This window comes from Bombus pascuorum, chromosome 7 (genome assembly GCF_905332965.1).
Source record: "Bombus pascuorum chromosome 7, iyBomPasc1.1, whole genome shotgun sequence".
NCBI lineage: Eukaryota > Metazoa > Arthropoda > Insecta > Hymenoptera > Apidae > Bombus > Bombus pascuorum.
This window is the reverse complement of record NC_083494.1, coordinates 13,045,259-13,073,158: the sequence shown is the minus strand read 5'-3', so window position 1 is coordinate 13,073,158 and position 27,900 is coordinate 13,045,259. Positions and strand designations below refer to the sequence as shown.

The window sequence follows — 27,900 nt, the reverse complement described above, 5'->3', positions numbered from 1 at the left end:
GGTTATTACACCCCTCATACTTGAATTACCACAGCTACAAGAAAAGATACACATTTGCTACTTTTTACCGTTTCCCGAGCTTACAATGTTTTGTCTAGCCGGGCTTTACTTTGTTGGGCGAAGCCTCGTAACGAAGGTACGTGATAAAAGTAATAAAAATTCTAAAAGTTAACGATCAGAGTTACACTTTACCACACTTTATCGTAGACTATTCCTGGCCCACCAAACGCGTCACACATTAACACGTGGATCCTTGTAACTTGTAATTGGAAGGTCGACGACGGATCGTCATCTTGAACGTAACGGGTTGAAGAGACGCCGAGTGGACACACGCGGAAAAATCCTCGGCTTTGGCGATTCCAGTGTTTCGCGTTTCACCGAAGCGCAATTAATTCCGCGCGAGAACATCGCGTTACCGAACGAATTCATTAATTTCATCGACAATTTTTAGCGCGGAAAGACGAAGAAAGGGGAAAAATATTTCGTCGTCAATTAGTATTCCGTACAAGAGCCTTGATGTTCGCGCTGCATTTCCTTCCTCGTGAAATTAGATTTACGTTATAATTAATTTCGTGCGAAAGATGAGGTTGAATTTTGAAAGTTGCTTCGTTAATTTTGTCACTGCCAGTATTTATTTAATGGAAATTTAAGTACAAGATATACCTACAAAGCGTTTTATCTTTTTATCGTTTTAACTGAACTTTGTCAATATGAGTAAGAAATAAGCGAGTAAAAATCTATAACCGAACAGCGAGAATCGAACGAGCGACAAGCAACGAATAAAATTGTATTCCTTGTTAAACATTTTTAGTAGAAAATACTAGGAAAAATTAATATATAGTTGGAGAAATTTTTGATGGGAACGACGCGGTAGTTCGAGTAAACAGAAAAATAACTGCTTATTAACTTTATCGTTGACTTTAAAAGATATACAGCAAGAACATATAGCAGTCTGTGAAAGATGACGGAACTCGCGCGGTAATGCTTTGAGAAGGAAAGCTAAAATGAATTTTAAATAACACGTTCATAAAAGATATAACTTAGAAAAAACGAAGCTGGCACCCTGCTGGGGGTAGCCACCCACATGCTATATTTATTTTTATTTTATTTTTTCTCACCAATAAGATATAACACTTTACCAAATGTCCATAAGGACAAATTGTAAAAAAACCAAAATAAAATAAAAAAAAAAATAACACGAGATTTAAATAAAGCAGGAAGAAAATAATACGAGAGTGTAAAGAAACATTGTCTTCGTTGTTCCTATTCGAGGAATATTCCTCTTATTTATGAGTTTAAATCTGTCACGTGCTTTGGCCTTGCCTGCTTGAAGAAAATAAAAAATACGACTATTACTAGCTGCGACAGCATGTTTTCTTAATTAATTAGAAAATATTAAATAATTACTGTAAAAATTACAACTTGAAAAAATGTACATATGTAGCCTGTTTAACTCGTTAATTTTAGATTAGATTTATCAGAAAAATGGAAAAATTCAAAGTTTCATTATTTTATCGAATGGATTTTTTAAATTTACAATTCGTAAAGTAGCTTTCGTCTGACATTTTTCAATCGATATAAGTTTTGTTATATGAAAGCGATTATTCAGGCGAATTCAACGATCAACAATGTAATGGTATAATTTACTGACACTGGAATATATATATAAAGAAATTTCCTACAGCTTTTAATGAATTTATTGCGCAAAACAATAGAATTTCGTAACCGTATTCGATAAATGTAACGTCATAAATTTTCAAAATACATATTTATTTCAACTCTGTGTTTCAGTGAAAAATAAATCGCGTTGGTCATTGATCTCGCATATCTATAATATGGAGAAATGTATAACTCGATTGAAAAACATTTGTAGGCCTATAATAGGAAATCCATAGCCTATAGTATTATTTAATATTTCCAAATTATTAATTGAAAAGAACGACTACGTATCTACCACTGGAATTACGTTTTTCTTTTTACTAGTAGACACTTATTATGAATACAACTAAAGAAATACAACCTAAGTAGACTAATGTCATCTATCCACGAAATCGTTTAAGGATAAGATCTATCAATTAATATTATATTCTTTAAGATTCATTTTAAGACATCAAGAGTTGATTTTTGAAGATTTTCAAGATTAAAAACGCGTCAATTTAAATTGCAAATTGCAAAGACTAGGTCGATTTAGAATTCACAATGTATTGTACAATGTATAGTATAATTTTGTACTGATATTTAAATAAATTAACATTGTATTAATAGATATTGAGTATTTAATTTTTATATAAAAATTAAGTTTAGGTTAATTGAAATAAATATTATATTACTGTACTGTATTTTTGAGGGGTTGTACAGTATAGTATATCATAGTATAATTTTGTAATAATTAAAAAATATTCAATATTATATAGTAGATGTTGTATAGTATTATATTTTTAAGTGAAATGTACATACAAATGTCAGCGAATGCTGTAGTTTGGATATTTGCTTCTCATCCAGCAATGCGTTCTATGCATCGTCGCACTTTCAAATTTTCCATAAACGTGCCAACACGTACGACACAGTTCGAAATTAGATCATTTACGCGTGTCGATAGTGTTTCTCATGTACCGTAACTTACAGGTTAATTTCATCCCTTCGCGTCGTCACTGACGAGAAGATACGCCTGATACGCGGTGAGAAGTTGGTTTCCCTTCGGCTACTAATTCTTCCTAAGTTTCAACGAAATCTGTGCGCGGCTGTGTAACTAACTTCCGGCTTCGTCGGCGTTAAAAGCAACTCAATTATTTCTTGAAACCTGGCGATCAAGTCACGGTAGTGAATTTAATATCGTGGATATCGACAAGGAGCTTATAAATAGGAGGAAACACGGCACCCTCAGCTATATCGATTATGAAATAAGAAGAGCTTTTCCCACCCCCTTCCCCTTCAGCTTGGAAACACATCTCTAGCAGCCATTCGTGAACAGTTATACCCGTCGTAGAAAAGTCAATAGAAACTCGAGACAACTGCAGTGCATAAAATCAATAAAATCAGTTTTTCAAGTCTTCTGCCTGACGCTCTTGCCAGGTCTTCCGCGTAACCACAGCACACCTTTATGCGTTCTTTATGGAAATGAGACTACGGTATTACGTTGATTACGGTAGGTAACAACGAAAGAAAGAGCGTGTTCGTGCGTAGTTGATGTAAAAGCGGTGAAAATAATTCATAGATATCGTATCAAGACTGTAGGAGAAGAATGTGACAATTTGTATTTTTTATTTTTTTTTGAAAGAACAGTTTTAAAGTTCAATACACAATTGGTTAATATAGAGAATAATTATAGGAATTCTTTTTATTTGATTTTTAATTTTTAAATAAATTAACGTATTTCTGTATTGCCTTACTGGCTTCAAAAATATCCTACGATAATAAGATATTGTTTCATTTATTCTGATATGGCAAAGAAAGAAGATTAGTCTTCTTCTTCAACAATTATTTCTAAGGCATAGGAAGAGCGTATTTAAGAGGAATAAAGTTCAATCTGATATTTGTAGTATTGATATCATCACGAAATTAATCTTACAAGAATTCCAAGTAATTTCGATTCGTCGTGATAGAAGAAATTTTCGGATTTGTCACGGTTCACGCCTCTCCTCTGTGGAGAAACAGAAACAGGTTTCGAAATTCATTAGATTCAGAGATGCTAAAACACCGTGCATTTAATAGTGTAATAACCCGACTGAATGTATAATTTAGTACGACGTGTTTGAGCCTGCAGAAGTATCTACGTACAGCAACTTGTGTAAGTTTGATTAGACCAACGATCATGTTTAATGCTGGAATATTAAATGCCTCGCTAATACGGCTATATTTGTTTCTGCGATCGTAACAGGTATACCATTAGTTAAATATGACAAAATATGCATTACAGATCGATTTCTATTTTTTGAACGATTCCATGCTACATACCTTGAAGTTTACCAGCTTTCAACGAATAACTAACAAGCAAAATACATATATTTCTCTATAACTCTGGAACCTTACAAATTTCCATCTGTAACTCTGCTCGACATGGTTGAATAATAGACGGCAGAAAATATAATAATCGAAAGTTTGCAATATTCTCGAGTAAAATTTAAATTTTCTCTTAAAGGGCCGAATTAATTCACTCGCCAGCATCAAACGACAGAGATCAAAGCAAGATTATTCTAATTTTGCGATCGTTATCATAACCATCCAGCACGATTCACGTCACGTGCACAAGAGAAAATACACGCGTAACATCCTCCTAACGATAGACCGACGTTCTGCGGCAAAGAAAACGGGACATAGTCGATATCTTGATCGAACGTAACACGAAAGATCAATCGAAAGAGATAACAACGGCTCATGGTCGGAGCTGAAGGGATCCATCGATCGGATCGCGACAGATCGATGGCCGAGACGCGAGTCCGACTCGTGTGTTTCGAAGGCGAGCGTCGACCTCGTTTAACCTCGTGACTCGGTGACGTCTACCGTAGCAGGTACCAAGCAGCGGAGAGAGGGTTGTGTGTTCCATGACTATGACTAACAATAAGTCACGGAACATCCGTGAGTCACGAGAGCTAGAGCTAGAGCCAGGTCAGCGTAGCCCATCGCTTGCCGACGAAGAATAGGACGTCGTTAGCCGCGACTCGAGGAGCTCGACCCGCGGCTTTCAAGCGCCACTTAACCCTCGCCGTGTCGCGTTACGCGCCCTTGCGTTCGTGCAGGCCTCTCCATCGACCCAAAATTGTACCCAGCCAACCGACCAATCGGATCATGGGACCTTTTTAATGTAACTCTGTTTTTCATACTACAGAAAGGATCGAGGATTTGGAATTGCGTTTCTTCGGCTTTCGATCCTATTTTCATTTTATTACAAAGACTCTATTTATTTTACAAAGACTCTGTGCGTAGTCGGTCGCAATAAAAGATTCTAACACTGTACACTTTCAATTCCTATGTTTTCGATAAATGTACAAGGACCAACAAAGATCTATCACGCTATGTTACATTAGACTATGTAGATGGACCTTCTATGTGAAGAAACTTTTGAGTTATTATATATCGTAGTCTAACTATTAATCCTTTGCACTCCTATGTCGAGTGTGACTCGACATGAGGTTTTATCTCAGGAGCTCCTTTGTCGAGTCCCACTCGATATTTTTTCAGTGCCACCTTTTTTGCGAAACGTGCGAAAGAAAAGCAGGATTGCATCCTGGAAATTGTTCCAAGGTATATCATACACTTAAAAATTACAATAGTGTGAATAAAACTGGTATTTAAGTGAATTTCTTTCTTCCTTTATTTATTTAAATCGTCTTAGTTTTTAGTTAAAGTAAATTTCAAATAAAACACTTAGAAGCGTTAGGAGCTGCTGGTAACGAAATTGAAATAAAATTCGGAGTGCAAAGGGTTGAAAGAAACACGGAGAAAGAGGAAACTTTTGTGTGAGAAAAAGTTCCGCTCGCTAGTACTAATTATACGCGTAAAATTAAACAACAGCTAAATTATACACACAAAGCTAAAATTAATAACGACTATTCACGAAAGTTTAATATTTAGTTGAGTGTGTCATATGTTTGACGACGATGTAAATTTGTTGGTATAGTGAAAATAAGTTTCTCGAGCGATCAACACGAATTTGTTTCTATTCTCCTTCCAAATACTTCGACTTCGAATCATAGTTATTTCGTTTAATTCGAATCTGGAAAGCGACTCGTAGATCTTAACTCGATCGAAAAATAAATCACGACGGCTGAGAAAGGTTCTCGCCTTCGACGTTCAGCCATTGACACAACAAGTTTCCAATCGAATCCAGACTTCTTCCCGACTTTTTACTTTTTCCTCGAGTTTTCCCTCCAACATTTTTAGTTTACGAGTTGCTCGGTCGGTCGAAAGAGGAGTAGCTCGCGCTAGAAAAATCGCGGCACGGGAAAACTTGAGAAGAAAGCGGTGTTCAGGACGTAGAACGATATTCCGCACTTTCGAGAAACACCCGATTCAGCGACTTTCCTCCGTTTCGCATTCTTCTACGTAAGTACACGTGACGTGCATGTAACGTGTCGCTCAGCCGTATAACGAATCTGAATGTCATCTTTCTCGCGTTTAATCCGATCGTACGACGGCCCATAACACTGAATACATGTGGCTGAATCGTAGGTTCGTTGCAATTATTTTTTACAATTAAAAGTATCTTCTTTCAACGAAGCAGATGATACATTGTCCGATGTATTAAGCTTTTTACATATGTATTGGGTTGGCAACTAAGTGATTGCGGATTTTGTCAATACATCTAATGACAAAACCCGCAATCACTTAGTTGCCAACCCAATACATAAAATCTACCTGTCAAATTTCCTTAAGGACTATTTTACCGATCGAATAACTTGAAAAAGTGGAATTATTATATCCGAACGTAGTTTCCAGGGACTATAGGTACTGTACGTATACCCTTCTCGACCATAGACACGTATAAACGTACGTAAAATCGATATCACTTATACGAGCAGCTTCGCAGCGATCATTTCAAGTGTGCTCAAAAAAAAGAAAAGAAAAGGAGAAGAGAAAGAAAAAGGAAAGGACGAGAACGGCCCCGATGACCAAATGAATCTTCAACGGTACATTGCACCTATTGTTCGAACGGCGGAAAATTGAAGTCGAAGCTGCGAGCCAGCTGATTAAAGGGTCCCCCCTCCAATTCGGGCTCGTTACGAGATTGCTCGTGACCTTCGGTCAATTCCTTCGGGACAGAGGGTCAAACAAAGGATCGATATCCGTAAAAAAAGAAGAAAGAGAACGGAGGAAAAAAAGGAAGAGAAAGGTGGAGGACGCGACGACGAGGTTTTTTTCAGGCTCGTGGAAATACCTTTCACCCGGTCAGCAAACAGAAGACGAAGAGAAAGAAGAAGAGAGGACGGAAGGAGAAATAGGAGAAGGAGTAGGAAAAGAAAACGTCGAGCCATTTAACCGCGGAACGAGGTCAAGAGCTTTTCGCGGTTCCGCTTTCAGCCTTCCAATTCTTTGGGGATTAATAGACCGTCCCGTGGGAACACAGTCGCTACGTGATCCGTTGTGCCGCGTTACGTTCGCCTTATTGAAAACAAAATCGGCCAGTGAGCCAGCGTGGAAAACCGAATTAAACTTTATCGCCGCCTGCTCCAGGAGATGACACGAGAATATTTCCGGCGAGCCGAGAGGTCTCGAGTGCCCTGTGCTTGCTCAAGTTTTCGTTCCCCTATTTCAAATATTCCGCGTTCTCGCGGTGCTGCGAGTTTCTGACAGACTCGTCAACCGTAATTATTTTTCTCTTTCGGAATTTAATTACGCTCGCTGTTTTGCAAGGAACATGTTTCCAGGTCAAAGGAGTATTCTGCGAATAAGTAAGCAATCGTGCAAATGGGCGAAGGATGTACAATACGATATGTATAATCCAAAGAGAGATATCGTAAGGATTACGATATGCACGAGTCTCTAACCTTCGTATCAGCTAGTTTTCGAAATATCATTCCCCTTGAAACGAATTCGACTCGATAATATCACAGTTATATTAGTTATATCAGTTAACCCAAAGTTACTAAAAAATACACAAGGAGCTAAACAGATATCCATGCGATATAGAGTGAAGCGTTTCGCATGGAAATTGTGTTTACAACTGGATTCGTCCCCAAAAATCAGATAAACGCAAGAAACGATACATACTACACAGTGTCTAGAGGATTTTTCTAAACGTTTCTTTCAGAAATTTCCAAACCTTTGCGTCTACATATAGCAACATATAGCAACACGTTTATAAGCGATAATTTCAAAGAATCTTCCATTTCAACGCGTACAAATCAATTTCAAAATAGAATTACGATAAAAAAATAAAGAAAGCGTAAAATTATCTTCGACCGCTAAGTACTAGTTTTTGTCACGCCCTGTATCCTCTACTGGTCTACCAGAATCGACAAGAAATCGACGGTTCCACGATTACTTTCAATTTATCACCAATTCCACTACTAAGTCCAGGCAATTGTCGATCTCTGTTCAGTTGGTTAGCCTGGTTCCTGCTTTCCTCTCCTTTCTTTTGATAGAGTTTCGTTGGATTCGGCGTTGAGGGCGTCCGGTGAACGGAACTCGCCTCCAATCGCTCCAAGAGTTATATCCTCTGAGAATTATAACCACTGGGGGAAACACAACCTCTAGTAGGATATTAGTAGTTGAACGAGCTTTACCTGCTGCTCTCTCAACAGGGTATACGAGCGCCAAAAGTGTCAAAGGTGGCCTCTTTTTTTCCGCAGTGTTAGAACACAAAAGGGAGGTGTCCATCTTTGGAAAATTACTGACCTTCCGTTCCAGAAACAGCGTGAAACTGCGTCGAGTTTCGACCTTTCGTTTTCTTCTTGCCTTTTATTTCTCCTTCTTTCGTATATTTACGATATCGTTGCGAAGGATGAAACACGATAACGGTAAATTATGTGCACTTTGACCCTTAAAGGTCGATATATTCCTAGAGTCGTACGTACAACGTACAATTAGATTATCAGTGAAGCTTTATAAACGACGATTTGCAAGGTTACGGTATTGATAAATTCTCTCGTAGAATAGGAATAATAAAAACAAAGTTTCATGAATACATTTTACGAACTAGGAGACACCGGATTATCGTGTTTAATATTTTTAAATTTGCACGAGAACATAGCCAGAAATAAACAGCGAATGTTTATGTAAATTCATATTTTTACAGGCATAAATAAAACAATGTTCTACATGAAAGTAGAACGCGAATGAATGTTTTTTTCTTTTTAAACGTTCTACCTGATACATAATATATTTACACGATCTTAGTTCTAAATAATTACTGAAAAATTATCGATTAACCGCTTTTTCTTAATCATTGGGCGATTATTGATTTTACGAGTTACAAAAAAACAAGTTGCAGCTTGTAGCTTGCAGAGTAAAAATGTCATGGAAAATACCATGGAAGAAAAAAAACTATACTGATCCATCAAAGAAAGGTGAAGGTTGTTAAATGTCTTTTCTTATGTAGATTACGACGCATACTCCGAGTACCACCTACATTTTTTAATGTTTCTGAGTAAGGATGCGTGTGAATCGGTCAGATGGATTAAAAGCATACGATAAACAATTAATTTTAGAAAAATGTCATTGAAGTTGTTTATAAGAGGAATCGATATTTCAAGTTGCACAAGTTTCGTTACATTTATAACGTAACTAATTTTGTTTCAAATCAAACGAATATATATTTAATATATATACACACGCATGCACAAGTTCTTCCATCAAACAACACTACGTAATAAATTTATAATTTTTTTTTTATAGTTTATTTTGGTTTTTTTACCATTTGTCCTGAAGGGCATTTGGTAAAGTATTATATCTTGTTTATTGGGAAAAAAATAAAAAATAAAAATAAAATATAGCATGTGGGTGGCTACCCCCAGCGGGGTGCCATCTTCGAGTTTGCTAGGTTATATCTTTTATGAAAATTTATAAGTAAGAGAAAAAAAGATGTAATCGTGTATAATTAAAATTATAATTAATCTTGTATAATTAAAATTATACATGATTTTTACACAAAGAAAATTATACACATTAAAATCCTTCTTCTCTATATATTGAACAAAATTGGATATCCTCGATCGAACAGAAGTTTTTCATTTATCATACAGTTATTTTAAATCATTTGGACGATGCAATTACTTATAATAAAAATAAAAAAGCTGAACGAAAAATCAAAAAGGCTTCCACGTGTTAAATGATCAACTATAAAAATAACAAATGACAAGATAGGAATAAAAAATGAAATAAACAAGGATAATGTTTGAAGTATTTAAGGATTGAATGGTAGAAGATAAAGTGAAAATGTCCGAAGAATTTCAGAGAAAGCTTCATGAATCGAAGTAGATTGTCGAAGGCAACGTTGATGCGATTATTTCCAGCAAATGGAAGACAGTAGAATTGCCAAGCGGTCAATTGAAAAACATTAAAAGGACGTAGATCGTCGCTGAAGACTATCGAAGAAATTCAATCCGTCATTAAAACGATCACTCTGTATCTGTATTCATTGCGTACTTCGTGTACGGCCGTTTTATTTTATTGATCGTTTCCCAAACTCGTTTCCCAAGCTCGTTTGTCTCGAGTATTTTAAGCAGGCAGGTATTGAAAATCATTGGAAGGACTTAGGGTAGCCTACAAAAGCCCATTGAAAATTCTAATCCACGCTCGAGTGTCCTTACAGAAACGGCTTTCAGTTGGAAACTAAGATTTTGTTCTCCGAGAATTCCCACAGAGACTTTTATATACAATTCCGAAGCTTTTACCTTCGTTTTATGTTACTTTGAGATTCGCGGCACGAAAGAGAAAAGGATCAAACTCGATATTGCTTAAAAGTATGGAAACAACGTTGAAAATCTATCACGAACGCTAATACGTCAATTATTACTAGACTGCGGATATTTATGCAAATTCGTATCTTTGTTGTATCGTAGTAAATTGAAGACATGAAATTTAAGTAGAAACTTGTCTTTGTTTACTAAATATAGCAAGTATCTTACTTTAGATATCACACGTAATTTTCCATTATTTTCTACGTTTCTGTACCTTTAAATTTCCCATGAACGCATAAAAATCCGCAATCTAGTCGTAACGTGTTTGACTATTCCCTGATATTTAATACAAATTAAAAAATCTTCATCGCGTGTAAACAAAATAAAACTTTCTATTGCTTTAATTTCCTAATTATTTTATTAGAAATCTATTAAATATAGGTCAATACGTTAACATTTATAACCGACAGTCTTCCTATATGTCTCCAAGTGCATAATTAGCGATCGAATTACGATTTACTGAAGAGAAAAATAATTCTTAAATCGCAAGGAATATAGTCGACCAAGCATATCACCTTTAGGGAAATATTAAGGATTCAGAGCGCGCTATAGACGTTGCTAGTTGCTAGCTTATCTAGACACGTCCGTGAAAGCACGAGAGACGACGGCCAAGGATCCTCTTGGCTCTTGCGTCTTTCGCTGATTTCCAATTTAACCGCTCAAGAACTATCTAACTGGTATTTTACGTTCACCAAGTGATCGCCCAAAGGGTGCATGCTTTCACAATAGAAGATTTAAGAGTACTTATCGTCCTTTTCCACGTGATAACGTATCGCTGGCTCAAACAGAGGGAAATAATGTTAAAGATAACGCCAGAGGCAAATTTATATAGTGGATCTTCCGAACACTGGATAACCTTTTTCATAACTTCCAGACATTATTATTTTACAACATGCTCGTTGTACACCTAAATCGTGTCTTTGTAGGTTGTTTAGTTTTTCTTGAAGAAGATAAGATTTGTATTTAGTTTCGGATAAGGATATCTATTTTAATACGTTCGTTGATTAATACGAATAAATTTAACGTATATACATGTATGTGTATAACATGTTGCTCTTTTTGAATAATTTGCTTGGAAAATCATGGCGAGATATAAGGTAACAAGGTTCCTCGTTAACGTGACACGAGAATACATTTGCAAACTTATAAACCGAATAATGTTCGTGGCTGTCCCATACGTTAATAAGGAACCATGTTACGTTTCAGAATATAATATAATTAAATTTATCTCATTCACGAGATTGTTAGATATTGTATCAATGAGAATATGAATTCAATTAATTTGTCTATGTTTCCAAATGCACGATGGTGAGATAATGTTAGTTTTGTCAGTATCCTTTAGAATAAACCAACTAGTTCTTGAAAAGTAGGCAATGCAAGAGTCTAAATCGAGGACTCAAATTAATAATTGTAATTAACGATATCGTTACGTATCGACGATGAATTGTACTATTCATTAAATTATAAAAATTATTTTTTCGACGTTCCAAGGAGATTCTACCACGTCTGAATGAAATATGATTTCTAATAATCGATATGATAGTCGATGATTAAATATAGGAAACAAGACCGAATCTGAATAACGATTTACTACAATCGCAATGTTATAAGTCCAAGTAATCGTCATCGAAGAATGAGATTCAATTGATCGACAGACGTAACACGAAGACAAAAGCAGACGAGCGTTCAAACGGTATTTTAGTCGTCCGTGTTTTTCCATTTTCTAAATAAAGCCGCATTATAGCGGCGACGATCTACACAAAAGCGGCGCGAAAATGAATACAACCGAGCAACGCGATTACAACCAACGAAGCATACCTTTTCCCACCAGCCTGACAAAGCGTCCACGCGTAGAGAAACTTCAGGATGTCGCGGGTACAACTACAGTCCCATTGCAACCAAACAACATACAGATAAAGAGAAAGAAATAAAAAGAGAGACAGAGAGAGACACATAGAATTGGATAGCGAAAAGGATAGAGACGAAGGGGATTCGTTTAACTTTTCCAACATTACGATTCAATGGACAACGAACGATGCGGCTTTTGGAAAAAAACCATCGATCCTGGCTCACCTTACTGGTTACGGACTCTCTTATTCTCTTTCTTATGTTTTCCTCTTCTTTCGAACGAACGCGTAAGTTCGTTCTCGCGTTTGGTCATCGAGTATGCGAGGCGCGTGTATAAGGGACTTCCTTCGTGCACTGACAATCATCGCGTGGAACGTAGTCATCGTCTGCGACGCTCGAAGACGATACCCAAGTACGTGACGATTTATGTGAACACCGGAAGCTGGTTGAACGTGAGATCGAAATCGCCGGAATCGATATATTCGACTGATATATAGATTCTAGGGGTTCTACGGTTTACAGATGTTTGTGCGGAGAAATCGGATATACAGAAATGTCGATTTCAAAAATTTGACAACTCGTACAATATCTTTGATTTTATAGCTAACGCGAGATGTGTCATTTTTGATATCTCAGCTGCTTCAATATTTTCTTTTTTCTTTTTTATTAGCGCAATCGCGAAGTTTCGTTCGTATTTTATCGAACCTCAACACTTGTCGATTGTTAAATTCGTAATTAATAACGCGCTTACGCTCACGTCGTGTGGAATTTTAAAACACGAAATTTCCGACTTAAACCGTTTTATACGCCGTTTTAAAACTGAGAATAAGAGAATTTTCACTGTCGTTACGCGATTTTAATTCTTCAAGGTCCACGTATGTATTGGGTTTGCAACTAAGTGATTGCCGATTTTGCCATTAGGTGATATTGACAAAATCCGCAATCACTTAGTTGTGTACGTCTCTTTTACTGTTCAATGTATATGTATATTTAAAAATTTCATGTATGTATTACTATATGACATATGTACGTATATACACGCTGAAAGAAACAAAGAACGAACCTCAATCTGAAGTTCAGCTCGAGTTCAGCTTCTATGACGCGCGTCTTCCCTTAGCCATTGGACATTTCTGAAACACATCGTTTGTTCATATTTAATGATTGTCGTGTGGCTATTACATTTGAAGATGTTAGAATGCACATTTTTATTCAAATATCATTTTTGCATGTATCACAAATGAAGTAATTAATATTCTTTTGGTCTGTACATTTGACATTATTAAGCCAAGCTCGTTGCTTTTGTTGATAACAAAATTAGAGGTAACGCTTGAAAATCGAATCTTTTTTCGATTTTCTTTATTCAAAATTCTCATTTCTCTCTTCAAAATTTAGAATCCCTGCATATAACGTTAATAAACGCGTATAATGAAAATTGCCTCGATTATTTGTTATTTCCCACGAACCCACGCAAATTCTTCGAAATTTCATTTTTTGGCAAATTAGAATTACAAGATAAATACAATACAATTGTTCTTATTCGTGTTTCTTAGATTATTCGTAGAAGATATGGAATTCGACCAAGCAAATTACACGGTGAAATCTTCTCCCTAGGGACACATATCACATACGAATGCGCTATGTTAGCCGTTTCTCGCGAAATTCTGCTGTTCCTTTGCATTTGTTGGGTTACGATTAGCCTGATAAAAACTCATTAAAGTTTCAAATTGACCAAAGAACCGGTTCTTTGATGTCTTCTATAGAGAAGATCTGCAGGAAGGGAATCTGCAAGTTCCGCTCAAATTCTCCACCATTAAAATGCCATACTTACGATAAAAGTTTCCCGATCGAGTGTTTCGAACTTGAAACGCGGCGATGTCCGCGTGAAATACGATCGTCGATATTCTTGCTTAAATTGAATGAAGTTATTAAACGTCCAGTTCGAAGGAAATCAAGAACGTAAAATCTTTGTCTTCCGGATATTACCATTGTAGATTGAACTTTGCAATATTTAATAGCTCGTTCAATTTCTTTCTTTCAAAAGCTGTATACCGTGCATACAAAATGGTTATAAATATATTTAATTAAGAGACAGTTAAATACAATTTTCTATTTTCAACTATTAAAAATTCACGAGGAAAATTATGAAGAAGACGAGAAGAAAAGTTCCAGAGAACGATGTTCAGAATTTTCAAATCTCGATTTTGACAAATTCACAGCCAATTAAAATGGAATTAATGTTACTTACTGGAATCTTACAAGTCGCAAGCTACATAATACTACGAGCAACGAATTCTTTTATATCCTTTCGGTTTCTCTACTTCTTTCCTTTCACAAGGAAATCTCACGTGTTACGAGTCGTTCGGTCGTCGTACGTACTTATCGTAAAATTATAAAATGAAAAATTAATATGTATTTTATAACGTATAATTATTAGCCATTAAATTACCGCGTAAGAACGCAACACCGACACAAGCAACAAAGTTTAAACGCAATCAAACTCGCCGCACTCTCTTCTTCCAGGTTTCTGCCAACAGTTACAGGCGTTGATATTTTCATACTATCCAATCACGTTTCTCCGCTTCTCTACCCTCTTTCAACCTTCGATGATGGTATAAAAAAAGAAGGAAGAAGACCAGATGAAAAAAGTGAATCTGCGACGGTGATGGAACAATGCCTGCCACAGATAGTAATATACGGTGGTGCAGAAAAACAAAGGACATATCTCAAACGGGTTTTCTTCCGCCTATCGTAAGAAATATATCGTCGTGGAGCGCTTCGGGGGTTCTTGCGAGCAGAGTCGCGTGGCTTCGTGTGTATGCCCCTGAGAGATCGATAGCCTCTCCCCCGATAAGGGTAGAACGATTAACGTGGTAATGACGTAGTGGAGGAGTGCAAAGGCCCTCGAGGAAGACTCGACGGCGGCGCGGCGCGGCGCCTGGAAAAGGGAAAGGTAGGATTCGACCGACTGCGAAACGGGGAGAGGCTCGTCGGCTCGTCTCTCTCTCCTCCATCGGGCCGTGCTAATTTCAAATCTGCTCGTTGTTCCGGCCAACGCGCCGACAAAGCTTTGATGCCTCGGTACGCTACAAAAAACTAAGATAAAAAGGAAAAAAAAGAGGGGAGAAAAGGAAGGAAGACGCGACAGACGAGAAGGAAGAAGAAGAAGGAACAAGGAAATTGCGATATGGATGAGAGGGGAACAGAGAGGAAAATGTACAGTGTCAAAAATAAAGATAAACGTTTAAGGATTGATATCGAAGTACAGCCAAGTTATATGGAAGCAAGTTATAGCGAAGATAGTATCGAATGAGAAGAGTAAAAAATATCTGTAATCAACATACAATAGCTGTTGAGAGTATTCAAACGCTAATCAACATACAATAACTCACAAAGTATTGGAACACTTGTAGAAACGTTTTATGGATACACGACGGTATTTCTCGAGCGAGAAAAATATGAAACTATCGAACTAAAAAAAGAATGAAAGAGAAAAGTCACTATACGGAAAAGTCACGTTCGATGTACTAGCATCGATTTTTAGTGAAATTTCGCGGTTGAGTCACCCCGCTTTGATTACCAAACACACCCTCGTCTTTTTTTCTGTTGCTAACTCTCTTCCGGTAAAGCGTTTTTTTTTTCTTTTCTTTTTTCGTCATGAATGATCCGAGTGATATTTTTAGAAGCTGTCGTTGCTCCATTTTCCTGTCACGATCACTGGTCGTTTCCGAAATATAAACGTATAATAGTAGGATGAGGGGCGAGAGTGTACCAACTGAATGTGGATGACTGGATGAAGCGATTCGCGATCAGTTTTATGGAGAATATTTGTTATCGATACGGTTTGCGAGATGTTCGATAGCGTGGAAGTTTCTGCAAGTGTTGTTTGGCGAGTAATCGTTTAAAACACCTAGATTTTTATTTGAGAGGGTCGATGTGGATAAAAGGAAATTTCCTCTATGAGAAGAGTAGCCTTCGATCTTTTCGATCGGAGCTTCCACGGTAATTTAAATGAAATTTCTATTAAAACTTTAGAAAAACTGTCAAACTACTAAAAATAAGAACCAGTTTTCATAGAACGATAACGTAAAAATAAAACAACTTTTCATCGAGCAGCGAATACTTTTGAAAAAGAAAGAACAGTGGTACGTGTTTTTCAATTTAATTTAATATTGTATCAATGCAATCGGCTATTTAATCTAAATTGAACGTCCTATTAATGTATTCCCTGCTATACGTATTCCACCTAACTTCTACAGCTTATCCTAGATATTATGCACCTGTGTTATCGCGCATAAGCTCGAAATATAGATAAACACAATAGATAAGAAATGCCATAGATAAACGTGTTCTTGTTTTATTCCATATCGAGCGCATTAACATATTCTGCTGAGAATAAAAACATATATATATGCAAATATATATATATATATATATATATAGGGAGGGAAGGAGAGAGAGAGAGGGAGATCGTTTCCATTGTGTATTACGTTAGTCTTTTAAATATCATATTGCATACACATGTATATCGGGAATTTCGTTACATAATCGGATTAAATTTCCCATTAGCGCGTTCCACGTGTAGTTTGTATTTTGTATAACAACATGTATTACCTTGGATAAATTCTGTCAAATTCAGAATAGGATTATTATACGTGCCGCATCGATAAAACATTGTATTGTTTCTTTTAATACGAAACTAACAATTTTTTGACGTTTCTGTGTTTTAATTTACATCGATGGTAAGATAAGTGAATCCCGAGGAATTTTCGAAATAGTATTATTATCCACGCTGTACCTATTAATGAAATATTATATTTTGAATTTTTTCAGTTTAAGTTTCTCAGTATATCAATTTAAATGGCAAGATAAATGAATTCTGGCAAGTTTAAAAATTATTTTCTCTTTTGAAACAATTACAAATTTTTAAACGTTCTAATATTTTAATGTATACAATCGTTGATTTTTATTAACATATCGTACGATCGATATAATGACGTTGTTAACAGCCACGGAGGTATTCAAATACATTGAAAGATTCAGACACCTATGGCTGGTAAACTGCAGCTGTCTAAGCATATTTATATTCTTGTCAACACGAATAAAGAAATAAAAGACAACAAGTATTATAACGAGTATTCTGCTTTGGATATTTTGTATACTTTTACATATTACCTGCATCCTATAAAAAATTCATGGTCTACTAATTGTACATTACACTCTCGTACAACGTTTAAAAGCCTCATATAGAATATTGAAATTCCACAAGTACAGAGTGTTAGAGTAGAAAATCGGATTCAGAGAATCGTGTATATTTTACGACTAATTTCTATGTTAACCATCCACTTGGAAAACGACACATTCCCCAGCTATTAACGACAGCGAATGCATTGAAATTCTAAGGCTCCATCCACACTATCGTTTCGTTCTCGGTTCCATCACATCCCTGCGTGTCCACAGTTGTTTTCCATCCACGCCATCGCACCGATCCGCCCTCGATTCGGTCAAATTATTATCCCGTGCTTTCAATTATACGTACTCACACCGACAGTAATGACCGATTTCACCTCCGATCCCGTCCCTCCAACGATTCTTAGGAAGAATATTTTACTGGAGCGAGATCGGATTTGTTGGGAATTAATCCGATAACGTGAACGCACCACATGCATATGCAGATAAAATAATATATCACCGTGCGATTGTAAGCGATAAAACGCAATATATATCTCGCTTGTCTCTGTGCTATGTCGCAGCGATTAGCGACTGCCAACTTACCATCAACGCACGACACCTGCAAAATCCACGAAAGACAAAATAATTCACAGTTAACTGCGTTTGACGAGTATACACGTCAAACGAAAGCTTTATTTCGGTGCGTTTGACGCGTACATTCGTCGTCGCTTCTATCTGTTTACGCACTGCACGATCTAATCCCATGACAGATTTCTGAAATTAAATCCCGCAGTTGACGAGTTAACACGTATCGTCATATAGCGGAAGCAGAAACGTTAACAGTTAGACGATACCCTTTTCATAGATGAATGATATTCCCTTTAAAAATCTATGGGGATTTAAGAATGTAAACAAAGTGAAAATTAAGTAACAAAGAATGAAGAAAAAATGAGTTTTATTAGGCAGAATCGGCTATACGGCCAGCCGTAGCAACGCTCGAAAAATCATGGATTGTCTGACGGTAGATCGAGAAACGCGTTCGCTCTTCGTCCTATCGACTCAATTTCGATCCCGCTGCAAGCAAAATATTCTTTCCGAGGATCGTCGTGGAGACGAGATCGAACCGAGAACGAACCGATAGTGTGGATCGAGCCTAAAAAGTCGAAACGATGAAATGCAATTTTCCTCGCTAGGATGCACTTCAACTGGAGAAACGTACGGCGACTACGAAATGAATCCCTCAAAGTAGAAGGTATTCGTGACGATAAACTTTGCCAAGAACAAGCTTGAACAGTCGTTAACTTGTCAGTGAAGACATAACGAGCGTATACACTTATACAGCTTGCGTTGTTACGCGCGTATTGCGTGGCAATTAGAACTAGGTGCTATTGGTCCGACCAAATTGTCGATATTTATCCGCTAATGGAACCATATCGTTAACCAATTGGCAATCAGCGTTAACTAGAATCCATTTTATGAAATGGATCGTTATTCGAATTATTCGCTGTTCGTGAATAACGAATAAATTAGGTCAGTGCTGAACACGCATCGATCCTGATGAACAACCTAAATATCAACGGTTATTTGTACGTATTAATTTTTTCACGAACATATGAGACATTTTACTTTTCTTTTATATCGAAATTCAAAGACGAATATATCAGCTTCTCAGATATCAAATTCTCTATGAAGTTGTTTATTGGATAGAAAAAAAATGAATAAATAAAATAACAGATAACGTGTAACGTCTATCAGGTCTGTAAGTATGAAACCGGAATTTGCCTAGCTGATAATGTAGTTCTAAAAATTCCGGTTTCATATTTACTTGTATATGATTATAGTAATAAAGTTAGTAAAAGAGCAGGAGACTTTATTCAAGCGGTAAATAAACGAGTAATAAATAACGAATGAAGCTTCGTTCCTTGCTTCAATAAACGAATAAATGCTCACAAATAACATTACAATTAAAAAAATAACGAATGAACGATTAATAAATAAAATTGTATTTCTTACTTAATAGATAAACCTATAAGAAGAAAGAGAGAAAAGGAGCTAGAATCAAGCGATAGATGGTAAGAAATAAAATTTCATTGACTATCCATTATTCGATTAAAAGTTCATTGCAATAAATTGTACTCCGTGAACCGGATACTCACATACCGATTATTAGAGACAGAGGTGAAAAAGTTGACTGATCGTGACGGAATGGCAAACGTATTATCGATCGATAATAATCGTCGTTCGATCTACAAATTTATATTCAATCTCGACCTACATACAGTCAGTCGACTTTCGTGCGGTTGCACCATAAGGAAAGTTCCCGGAGAACTGAGAAAATTGCCAATAAATTTTCGCACGCGCCGCTTCCTCGCGTTACGTAGTCCGCTGTCGTTATTAATTCGGTCGTTGTACTCGCTACAATCGATCGATTCGTTTCCAGAAGAACCAACCGGTCGCCGATTTGCACAACTCACTCTGTGTGTATATGACGCGCACAAAATTCGTTTCGTCCCTTTGATCGATTGAAATTGCGCGCGCGGCAATCTGTTGTTGGCCACTGGTCGCTGCCCTTCGAAAGTATATTTTTTCTTTCATTTTTTCGATTAACAAATGTTGCCAGTTATCTTACTTGAGAAATATATTTCGAGTTCGAGGTTTCTCCAGTTTGTTGAAATGAATTTTCTCGACAATGAATAAAAATATAGTTTTATTCGATCAATAAGAATATATTAACGAAGACACGATTCTTCAACGATAAGCAAGAATACATATTTTTATTTTATTAATAAGAATAGTACGACTTACGTGTATTACATTCAAATCGAATAATTCTTGATAAGAATCCCGGTTCGTGTTTCTCGTTTTCTACGAAAGCGTCTTTAGTTTTCGTTTAACGTATTTCAATTTTTTTCAACAAAATATCATTCATACTATGCGATTACTACAAGTGTATCTGTAATTATATTTCAGTAGAATGGTATTTAAATAAATCGTGAAGCTGTGAAACTATTATATGAGTTGCTTTAATAGAACCGCTTTAATTTTCATTCGACAACAAATCAGAAAAACGTGGATCGTCTTTCGTAAAAGTAACTTCGTTATATGGCAAGTCTCAAACTCTGGCTACAAATTTGATTACGGTTATATTTGTTACATGTGTCTCGATTTTAAACAGAAGAAAAAATGAATACATTATGATAGAAGAAGATATATTAAAAAGTTAAAGTATACGTATGAACCTGCGTATTTTAAAACTTCCTTGTAACGAAAACTCTGAGAAAATATAAAAATTCTGTGTGGAAAGTTTAAAGAGGATGAAGAAAACACGGAAGAAAAATATTGATTGAACGTATCAGAAAGCTTGGTTGCTTCGAGTCATTTTAACCGTGATCGCAAGAGAACACTCCCCTGGCATTAAGTTCGCTAATCTCTTCCTCAAAGCTTTTTAATCTTCAGCTCGAACCCTTTATCTGGTATCGACAGTTTGTTGTACAACGCCTTTGTAATCGGTGCTCTCCGTCGTATTATCGTTCGCGATTTACTTTTAACGGCTGTGAAATTACTGTTAACGGCCCTTTCATGATGTAGGAAGCGGAAGAAGCAAGATTGAACTTAGGTCAACGGTACGCCATACCACAAGACTAACTAGCCTCAACTTCCAGCACGAAAATTTATCATTGTTTAATACGGTTAAGTTCGTTGTTAATGACTGGACAAGAGACACAGCGAATTCATTTTCGAAGTTGCCCATAAAATTTCGTGATTCAATTTGGTAACTACAGTAGTGCCATTTATGCTCCTTGCACAATTACATATTTACGCGAGTCGATATCTTCATGGCAATGCAATTGCAACAAATGCCAAAAATTGTTCGATACGGTTAAGTTCGTTGTTAGTGACTGGACAAGAGACACAGCGAGTTCATTTTCGAAGTTGCCCATAAAATTTCGTGATTCAATTTGGTAACTACAGTAGTGCCATTTATGCTCCTTGCACAATTACATATTTACGCGAGTCGATATCTTCATGGCAATGCAATTGCAACAAATGCCAAAAATTGTTCGATACGGTTAAGTTCGTTGTTAGTGACTGGACAAGAGACACAGCGAGTTCATTTTCGAAGTTGCCCATAAAATTTCGTGATTCAATTTGGTAACTACAGTAGTGCCATTTATGCTCCTTGCACAATTACATATTTACGCAAGTTGATATCTTCATAGCAATGCAATTTTGAAGCTCTATAGTCTGTTAACGAATAGACAGGAATTTTGGAAAATGAGAAATGTAAAAATTATAAAAAAATAATAATAAAATGTATCAAAGAGCGATAGGATTATACGTATGTAAAGAAATAATTAAGAAAAGAAGGAGAATATTTTAAAAAAGAGTGAGAAAATAAGACGAATACTTAATTGTAAATAGGAAAAGGTAAGAATAATAAGAAAATAATATAATAAACGAACGAAATAAGAATTAAGAATAACTATAAGAAAGGTAAAAAGATATTCTTCAAAAAATAGATAAGAATTCTGACATGGTTTTATATGAATGAAAAAGAACTCGTTCTCGTTCTCGTTCAGTTTTCATACGCGACGTACGTAATACGGAAAATCTGTCTCGAGCACAGGTTGATTCTAACGACGATTTTGCAGGTTATTGAGTTCTGTTGTGCGGACTTGTCGCGCGGTTTGCATACTGAAAAGACGCTTTCACACGACGATTCGTGAACGTTCGCAAGGATGACTGCGATTAAAATAGATCCAGCGAGAGTGAGGAATTGTTTCCATGCACGGAGTTGTTCGCTGGTACATTTGAAACGCGAAATGATTGAAATGAGCGAACGTAATCGACTCGTTTCAAATATCATTGCAATTCTTCCAGTGAATATCCAAGACCAAAATCATTCGAATCATTAAACTTTGAATGCGACTAACCTTATTTATGCTAAAAGTAAATTTACCTACACGATGAAGAAGGAAAGTATCGGAAGTTTTATACTTAAATATCATTTTGATGGGGAAATTTTCAAAGCTGTAAATTTTTTATCTATTAAATGATGGATATTTAAATAAAGAGACTATGCAAAATAATAAATTGCACAAAAATTAACAAATTCCTATATTATAACGAAACTGAATGCTACGAATGAAAATTTGGTCTTGTTTAAATGTAAATAACCACATCCATGGATGTTGTATAGTATAGAGTCGTGACACGGATCTCAATGATCTCAATGATCTAAATGACTATGATTGTAGCGGAAAGAGCATCAATCTCCTCGAAAGAACAGCCGAGAGAAAGTTCAAGCCAGCTTATTTGTTGAGACTGAGCAATAAACGAAGGTAGTGCTACATAATTTCGAGCCAACTAGAGATCCAATTACTCGATCCTAATTAATCACTGGACTACATACTGCTTACTGCTGACTGACAAACAACTCCTGACAAGTGAATTCTTGTTCTCAAATCCTGTTTTCCAACATACTTGTGCTTTAGACTGCCTCCTCTCGACAAACAGCTCTTATGCTAATAGCTACCAACGAATAAATGCAAACTTTGCTTCAAACACTTCCAATTTAAGTACTAAAAATTATTTCATTGTTTAGATACAAATGTAACTTTTCCTTTGCATATAATATATTACTAGAGTGTGAATATTTACAGATTTACGGTAAATCTTTAAATGTAAGAATATAATATGCAAAAATATATTAAAATATTTAGACTATTTATTACAGCGTTCAATAGATCAAACAATTTTCTGCCTAGTTTCCATTTCTTTAATTATATTCACAAAAATCCGAATGTGTATAAATATCCGCAGTCTATACAAATAGCCATTACTTTGCTACTGCTGACGATAAGAACAGAAATACACGCAAAAATTACATCTCGTTGTTACAAAATATAAAAACAGGAATTCTGTGATACTTCGCTATTAAACGTGATAAAATTAACGATTCTATTTCGCCATAAAAAACGATAAAAGTTACAATTATATTCCGTTAATACGAATGATGAAAGTAGAAATTAAACAACAGCCCAATCTATTTTCAAACCTCACTGTACGTACTTTGAAATATTAAAACAGTACGGAGAAAATGCCCTTTCTTTTTCACGGCAAACTGGTCTACACTTATTCGAAAAGCTCCATCCGTAAATCATCTAAATCTAAACGATTTCTCCTCAAATAACTATTCAAGCATGCAATCGTATTTTCAAGTCATCGCGTATTCAAACGCGAATAAATAAGAATGGATATCGGAATGAGTAAACTTTGTCGACCCACCAATGTACCTGGACTTCCCAAAATAAATATGTATGCGGATAAAACGACCATTCAAACAGAGCATCGAGATTCGATCGTTGGAAACGTTGGATAGCGAAATTTTCGTTAGCTGATTCGAGGTTTCCGGAACAGTCGGCCACCACCGAAAGGTCAGTCGCTCGATGCGGAAATCGTGTCGGTGCGGTGGCCAGTCGGCGAAATAACGAAAATTCAGCGACGTGTGTTGGAACACCTGGCTGATTCGCAGGCTGAGAAGGTGCTCGCCCGCACGAATTTAATTCTTTCGAACCGAATCCAAATTTCATTCTCAACCTGTCCGCCTTTCCCGAGTAATCGTCGATCCGTGCGCCGTACCGGAAACTCGCCACGACGCGACGTTCGCGTTTCGTAATACACTTGCCCATGAACAATTACCCGCGAATAAAAAAGCTTCTGCTTTTGGATCGTACAACGAAATTTACTTTTCCATCAAGCTCTACGCGAGGAATTTTTAGGACGATAATTAAATTAGTGTTGGCCGAATTTTCATTACGTGCTATATTTTATATGTTCATCCTACTTTATTTAGTTAAAATGTCCTATCTATTATCTCGAAACTGAAGAAATCTGAATGTTTATTATTTCCTCTATGCCATCTTTGTTTTTCTTCGATTTAAAATACCTAGCCTTATTATTCGTTTTCTTTTTCTTTCATCGTTATTGGCCTTTTTTATTGTTCTTATTTAGACAATACAAAATACGGGGAACTTCAGATATTTCAACATATCTAAAATAAAAATAAAATACATATCTGAATATGTTTCAAATAAAATGCAAATATAATAACATTACTTAAATGATAATATACAAGAGATCATTGGAATATAAAGTTACACGAAGAAGGCCATTTTCATGTGAAATATGTTAATAAAATGGATATTTCTTCGTCAGAAGGCAGTGTTCCCCTAATGGAAATCATACACAATATTCTATACTCTATCCACACACATCATGTACTAAGTATGTATTAAATCTTGATTTCGTCAGCGTCCAATTCATGGTCTACCCTTACGAGCCACAAAATGTGACCACATGTGTCCCACTAATTTCATCGTTATGTATTATATACTGCTAGATACAACCTAATAGCACGTACCTCTAGGACGTCCAATAAAATACATCCTACACATATTTCCATATTGTACTGACATTATAAATGTGTGGGTAACGAATTGATTAAGGACTAACTGATATACCGGAATAATTAAAATTTCAAAGTATAATGACGCTCAAATATTGACTTTTATTATAAATTTTAACCCATAGATATCTACCTTAGTATTTCCTTTTCATGAATAAACGAATTAAATAAATATTATAGAAAAATACAGACTGCAATTTAGAATAGAGATGCAGTCACATTTTCCAACCTGAACAATATACAAAAGTAGATAAATTTAATGACAGTACGTGATGATGCATTTCGAACGATTCAATTATTTATGCTCTTAAGGCAGATTGACGTTGGAATTTATTTATTAATCAATTCAGACATAACTAAAAAAAAAAGCAATCGCTACAAATATGTAAACAAGTATTTTTTTCAAGCATGTTATAATAGAACTAAAAAATAAGAAGTATCTTTTTCTCGACATTAAAAAAATTCAGAAGAGATGAGGAGATAAATTTTATCTCATAAATAACGTATCGTTCCTATGTATAATCGCTTTGAAAACATCGTTAATTCTAATTAGATGAAAACCTACGTGTGCAAATAAGCGACAACATTTTAGTATTGAGAATAATATTATTATTTTTATTGAAAGGTTCAAGAGTAAAGACTCGTCTATAATAGGATCCAATATTCAAATACTTCAAGTGACCTCAACCAAACACTCCATCGTAGTCAAACAGCCAAGAGTCTCGTTTCTCTAACTTAAAAGGAGCGTCGAATCTATCGGTGACAAAAAGCAAAGTAAGCTGTTTCTCCGAAAATAGAGTCTGGTTGTTCAGTGACGCGAAAGAGGAACGCGAAGAAGCCCGATCGGAAAATAATCCGACGGATCCCTGTCGCGTCGAATTCGGGGTTTCTAGAGCACTCGGACACAGGTTTTTAAAGGTCGACAACCTTTTCCACCCTGCGTCATTGTTGAGTTACGTTGGTACTCCCGCTCGATATCGCTAAAATGCTATTAGGTCGATCCCAAAACGACTTCCTGGCGAGTTCTCGCAGCTCTTTCCAACTTCGTTTCCATCTGCTTCGCTTTGCCCGTGAGCACGGTTTCCAGAAATTTACGAGACTTTCCTAGGCAAACTCGGAGAACGTGTTCCCTCCGGAAACGGAATTTTACAGAAAAAGCGGAGGGCGCGTTTGCGAAATAAAATAGCCGTAAAGTTTCTCAGCGACAAACAGTTGGTTCCCTGTCGATGTCGTTTGTCCCAGATTGATTTTGCAACTCACACGACCGTGCTTCCATTTTGTTTGATAAACGACGATAAGTTTCGACGTGAATAACGATCTATACGTGTGTTCGATCTAATTGTACTTTCTTGTTTTGCGCTATGGCTCCCTCTTGCGCGATAATTCAGTTAATAATAGACGAACTCTCGACTTTTGTATAAATTCATATCTTTACGAATATATGAGCCGTTAGCAGGCCAAAATCATCAACTATGCTTTTTGAAATTTTTGAAATCTTCCTGTCGGAACGCTTCACCGATGTGTATCTTATAATAACATATTTTAATAACATAATTTCATCGATTTTGTCTATTTCTTCTTTTGTGAAGTGATACGTATATCTCGCAAAGTTCTGCGATTATGCTGATTTTAAATGCTGAGATTTCTTTGACTCACAATTTTTTTAGTGTTCATCAGCCTGCCCACTTCGCGGCCAGATCGTTCGTTTCCCACACGCCACGGGGCACCGTGTCCTCGAGTGTTCACGAATGTAACTGAGTGTACCTGAGTATACTCGAGTGTATTTGAGTATACCCGAGTATATCCAAGTGTACCCGAGTGTACCTGAGTATCCCGAATGTATCCGAGTACACCCGAATCATCGGTACCGTGTAAACGATCCTCTGTGGCAGACAGCAACAGAAGATATCGGACCCCTTGTCGACACTCCGAAACTAACATCCATGACTCTTATTGTCAGAACCGCAGTAGTCCTTAAGTCCTTATAAGTATCACTACTCAAACCCCAAGCCTAAGCCTAAACCCTGATGATACATTTGGGGTTCCGACTATCGGCGATACAATATTTATTGAAATAGAACGACAATAGCACATAGAACCCATGATGCATTCAGCTTGACACACGTATCTCCTCTATAGAAGAATCGACGCTTACATATTCATATCCACGCACCAAACTTTTGAACTCTCATCCAATTACAACTGTAATTAAGGAAATAGAAGCTAAAAATAGAGGTTCATTGCATCCATCAAATATCACAGCCAGCAATCTACTTCGAATATTTTCGCATATTATGGTATGTACATCTTGTACAATTTTACACCTTTGAATTTACCAAAAACGCATAAAAATCTGTAGTGTATTAATAATATTACTTCGCCAACACAAAAGAACCCTGATTTCTCTGTCACGACAAACATCCAATACGTACAGTGACTTTATTCTTTCGTGAGGTGACACCAGAAAGACTTCCGGTTATCGTTCGATCTTCTTCGACTTCTTTTCGGGGTGCAACAAAGACGAGGCTCTTCAAGGTACGTTGTACGTTCCTTTTGTCTAAACGCCGATATTATGGCTGACCCTACTTTTCCCTACGCCACTGTGCAAAAGGTTGGAGGGTAAAGTAAGTAGGCACTTCAACGAACTATTGATAGCACTAGCCAACCGTGGCCTTTCAAAGATTTGTCTCGCTCTCTTCTGTTCCCGGTTCGAACCTGGTTTCGCCCCTCTTGTTGCGTGTGTTCCACACACACCAAGTTAAACACCCGTTCACACAAGTCTTAACTATGTAACGGTCGTGTTATTTTCATTACTAACTAACCATCTAACTAGACAATACGCTCGGCTTTTATTTCATTCCGTATAATGCCTGTGAGCTCAATATCGCGCTGGATCGTTGCTCGCCGTACTATACTACCAGTCCGAGCGTCAGGTTTCTCCTATTGCTTATTGTCAGTGGAAGAGCTATGAATTTTTTAGAACACTCCAATGGTGTGTTTCCAGGATAAAAATACTCT

General features: G+C 36.5%; 1 protein-coding gene across 4 annotated transcripts in view; it reads right to left on the bottom strand.

Moving 5' to 3' along the window:
- The window catches only part of LOC132908716 (tyrosine-protein kinase Src64B), an 88,666-nt gene that overhangs the window by 29,379 nt on the left and 31,387 nt on the right, over positions 1-27,900 (bottom strand). For 2 of the 4 annotated variants that reach the window (XM_060962977.1, XM_060962980.1), the window contains exon 2: positions 13,309-13,375. The exons of 1 other annotated variant lie outside the window; for it this stretch is intronic. The gene's annotated coding sequence lies outside the window, so the exon portion shown is untranslated. Of the gene's footprint in view, positions 1-13,308; positions 13,376-27,314; positions 27,541-27,900 lie in introns of those variants that run through there. One more of the 4 variants, XM_060962978.1, reaches the window with a different exon arrangement.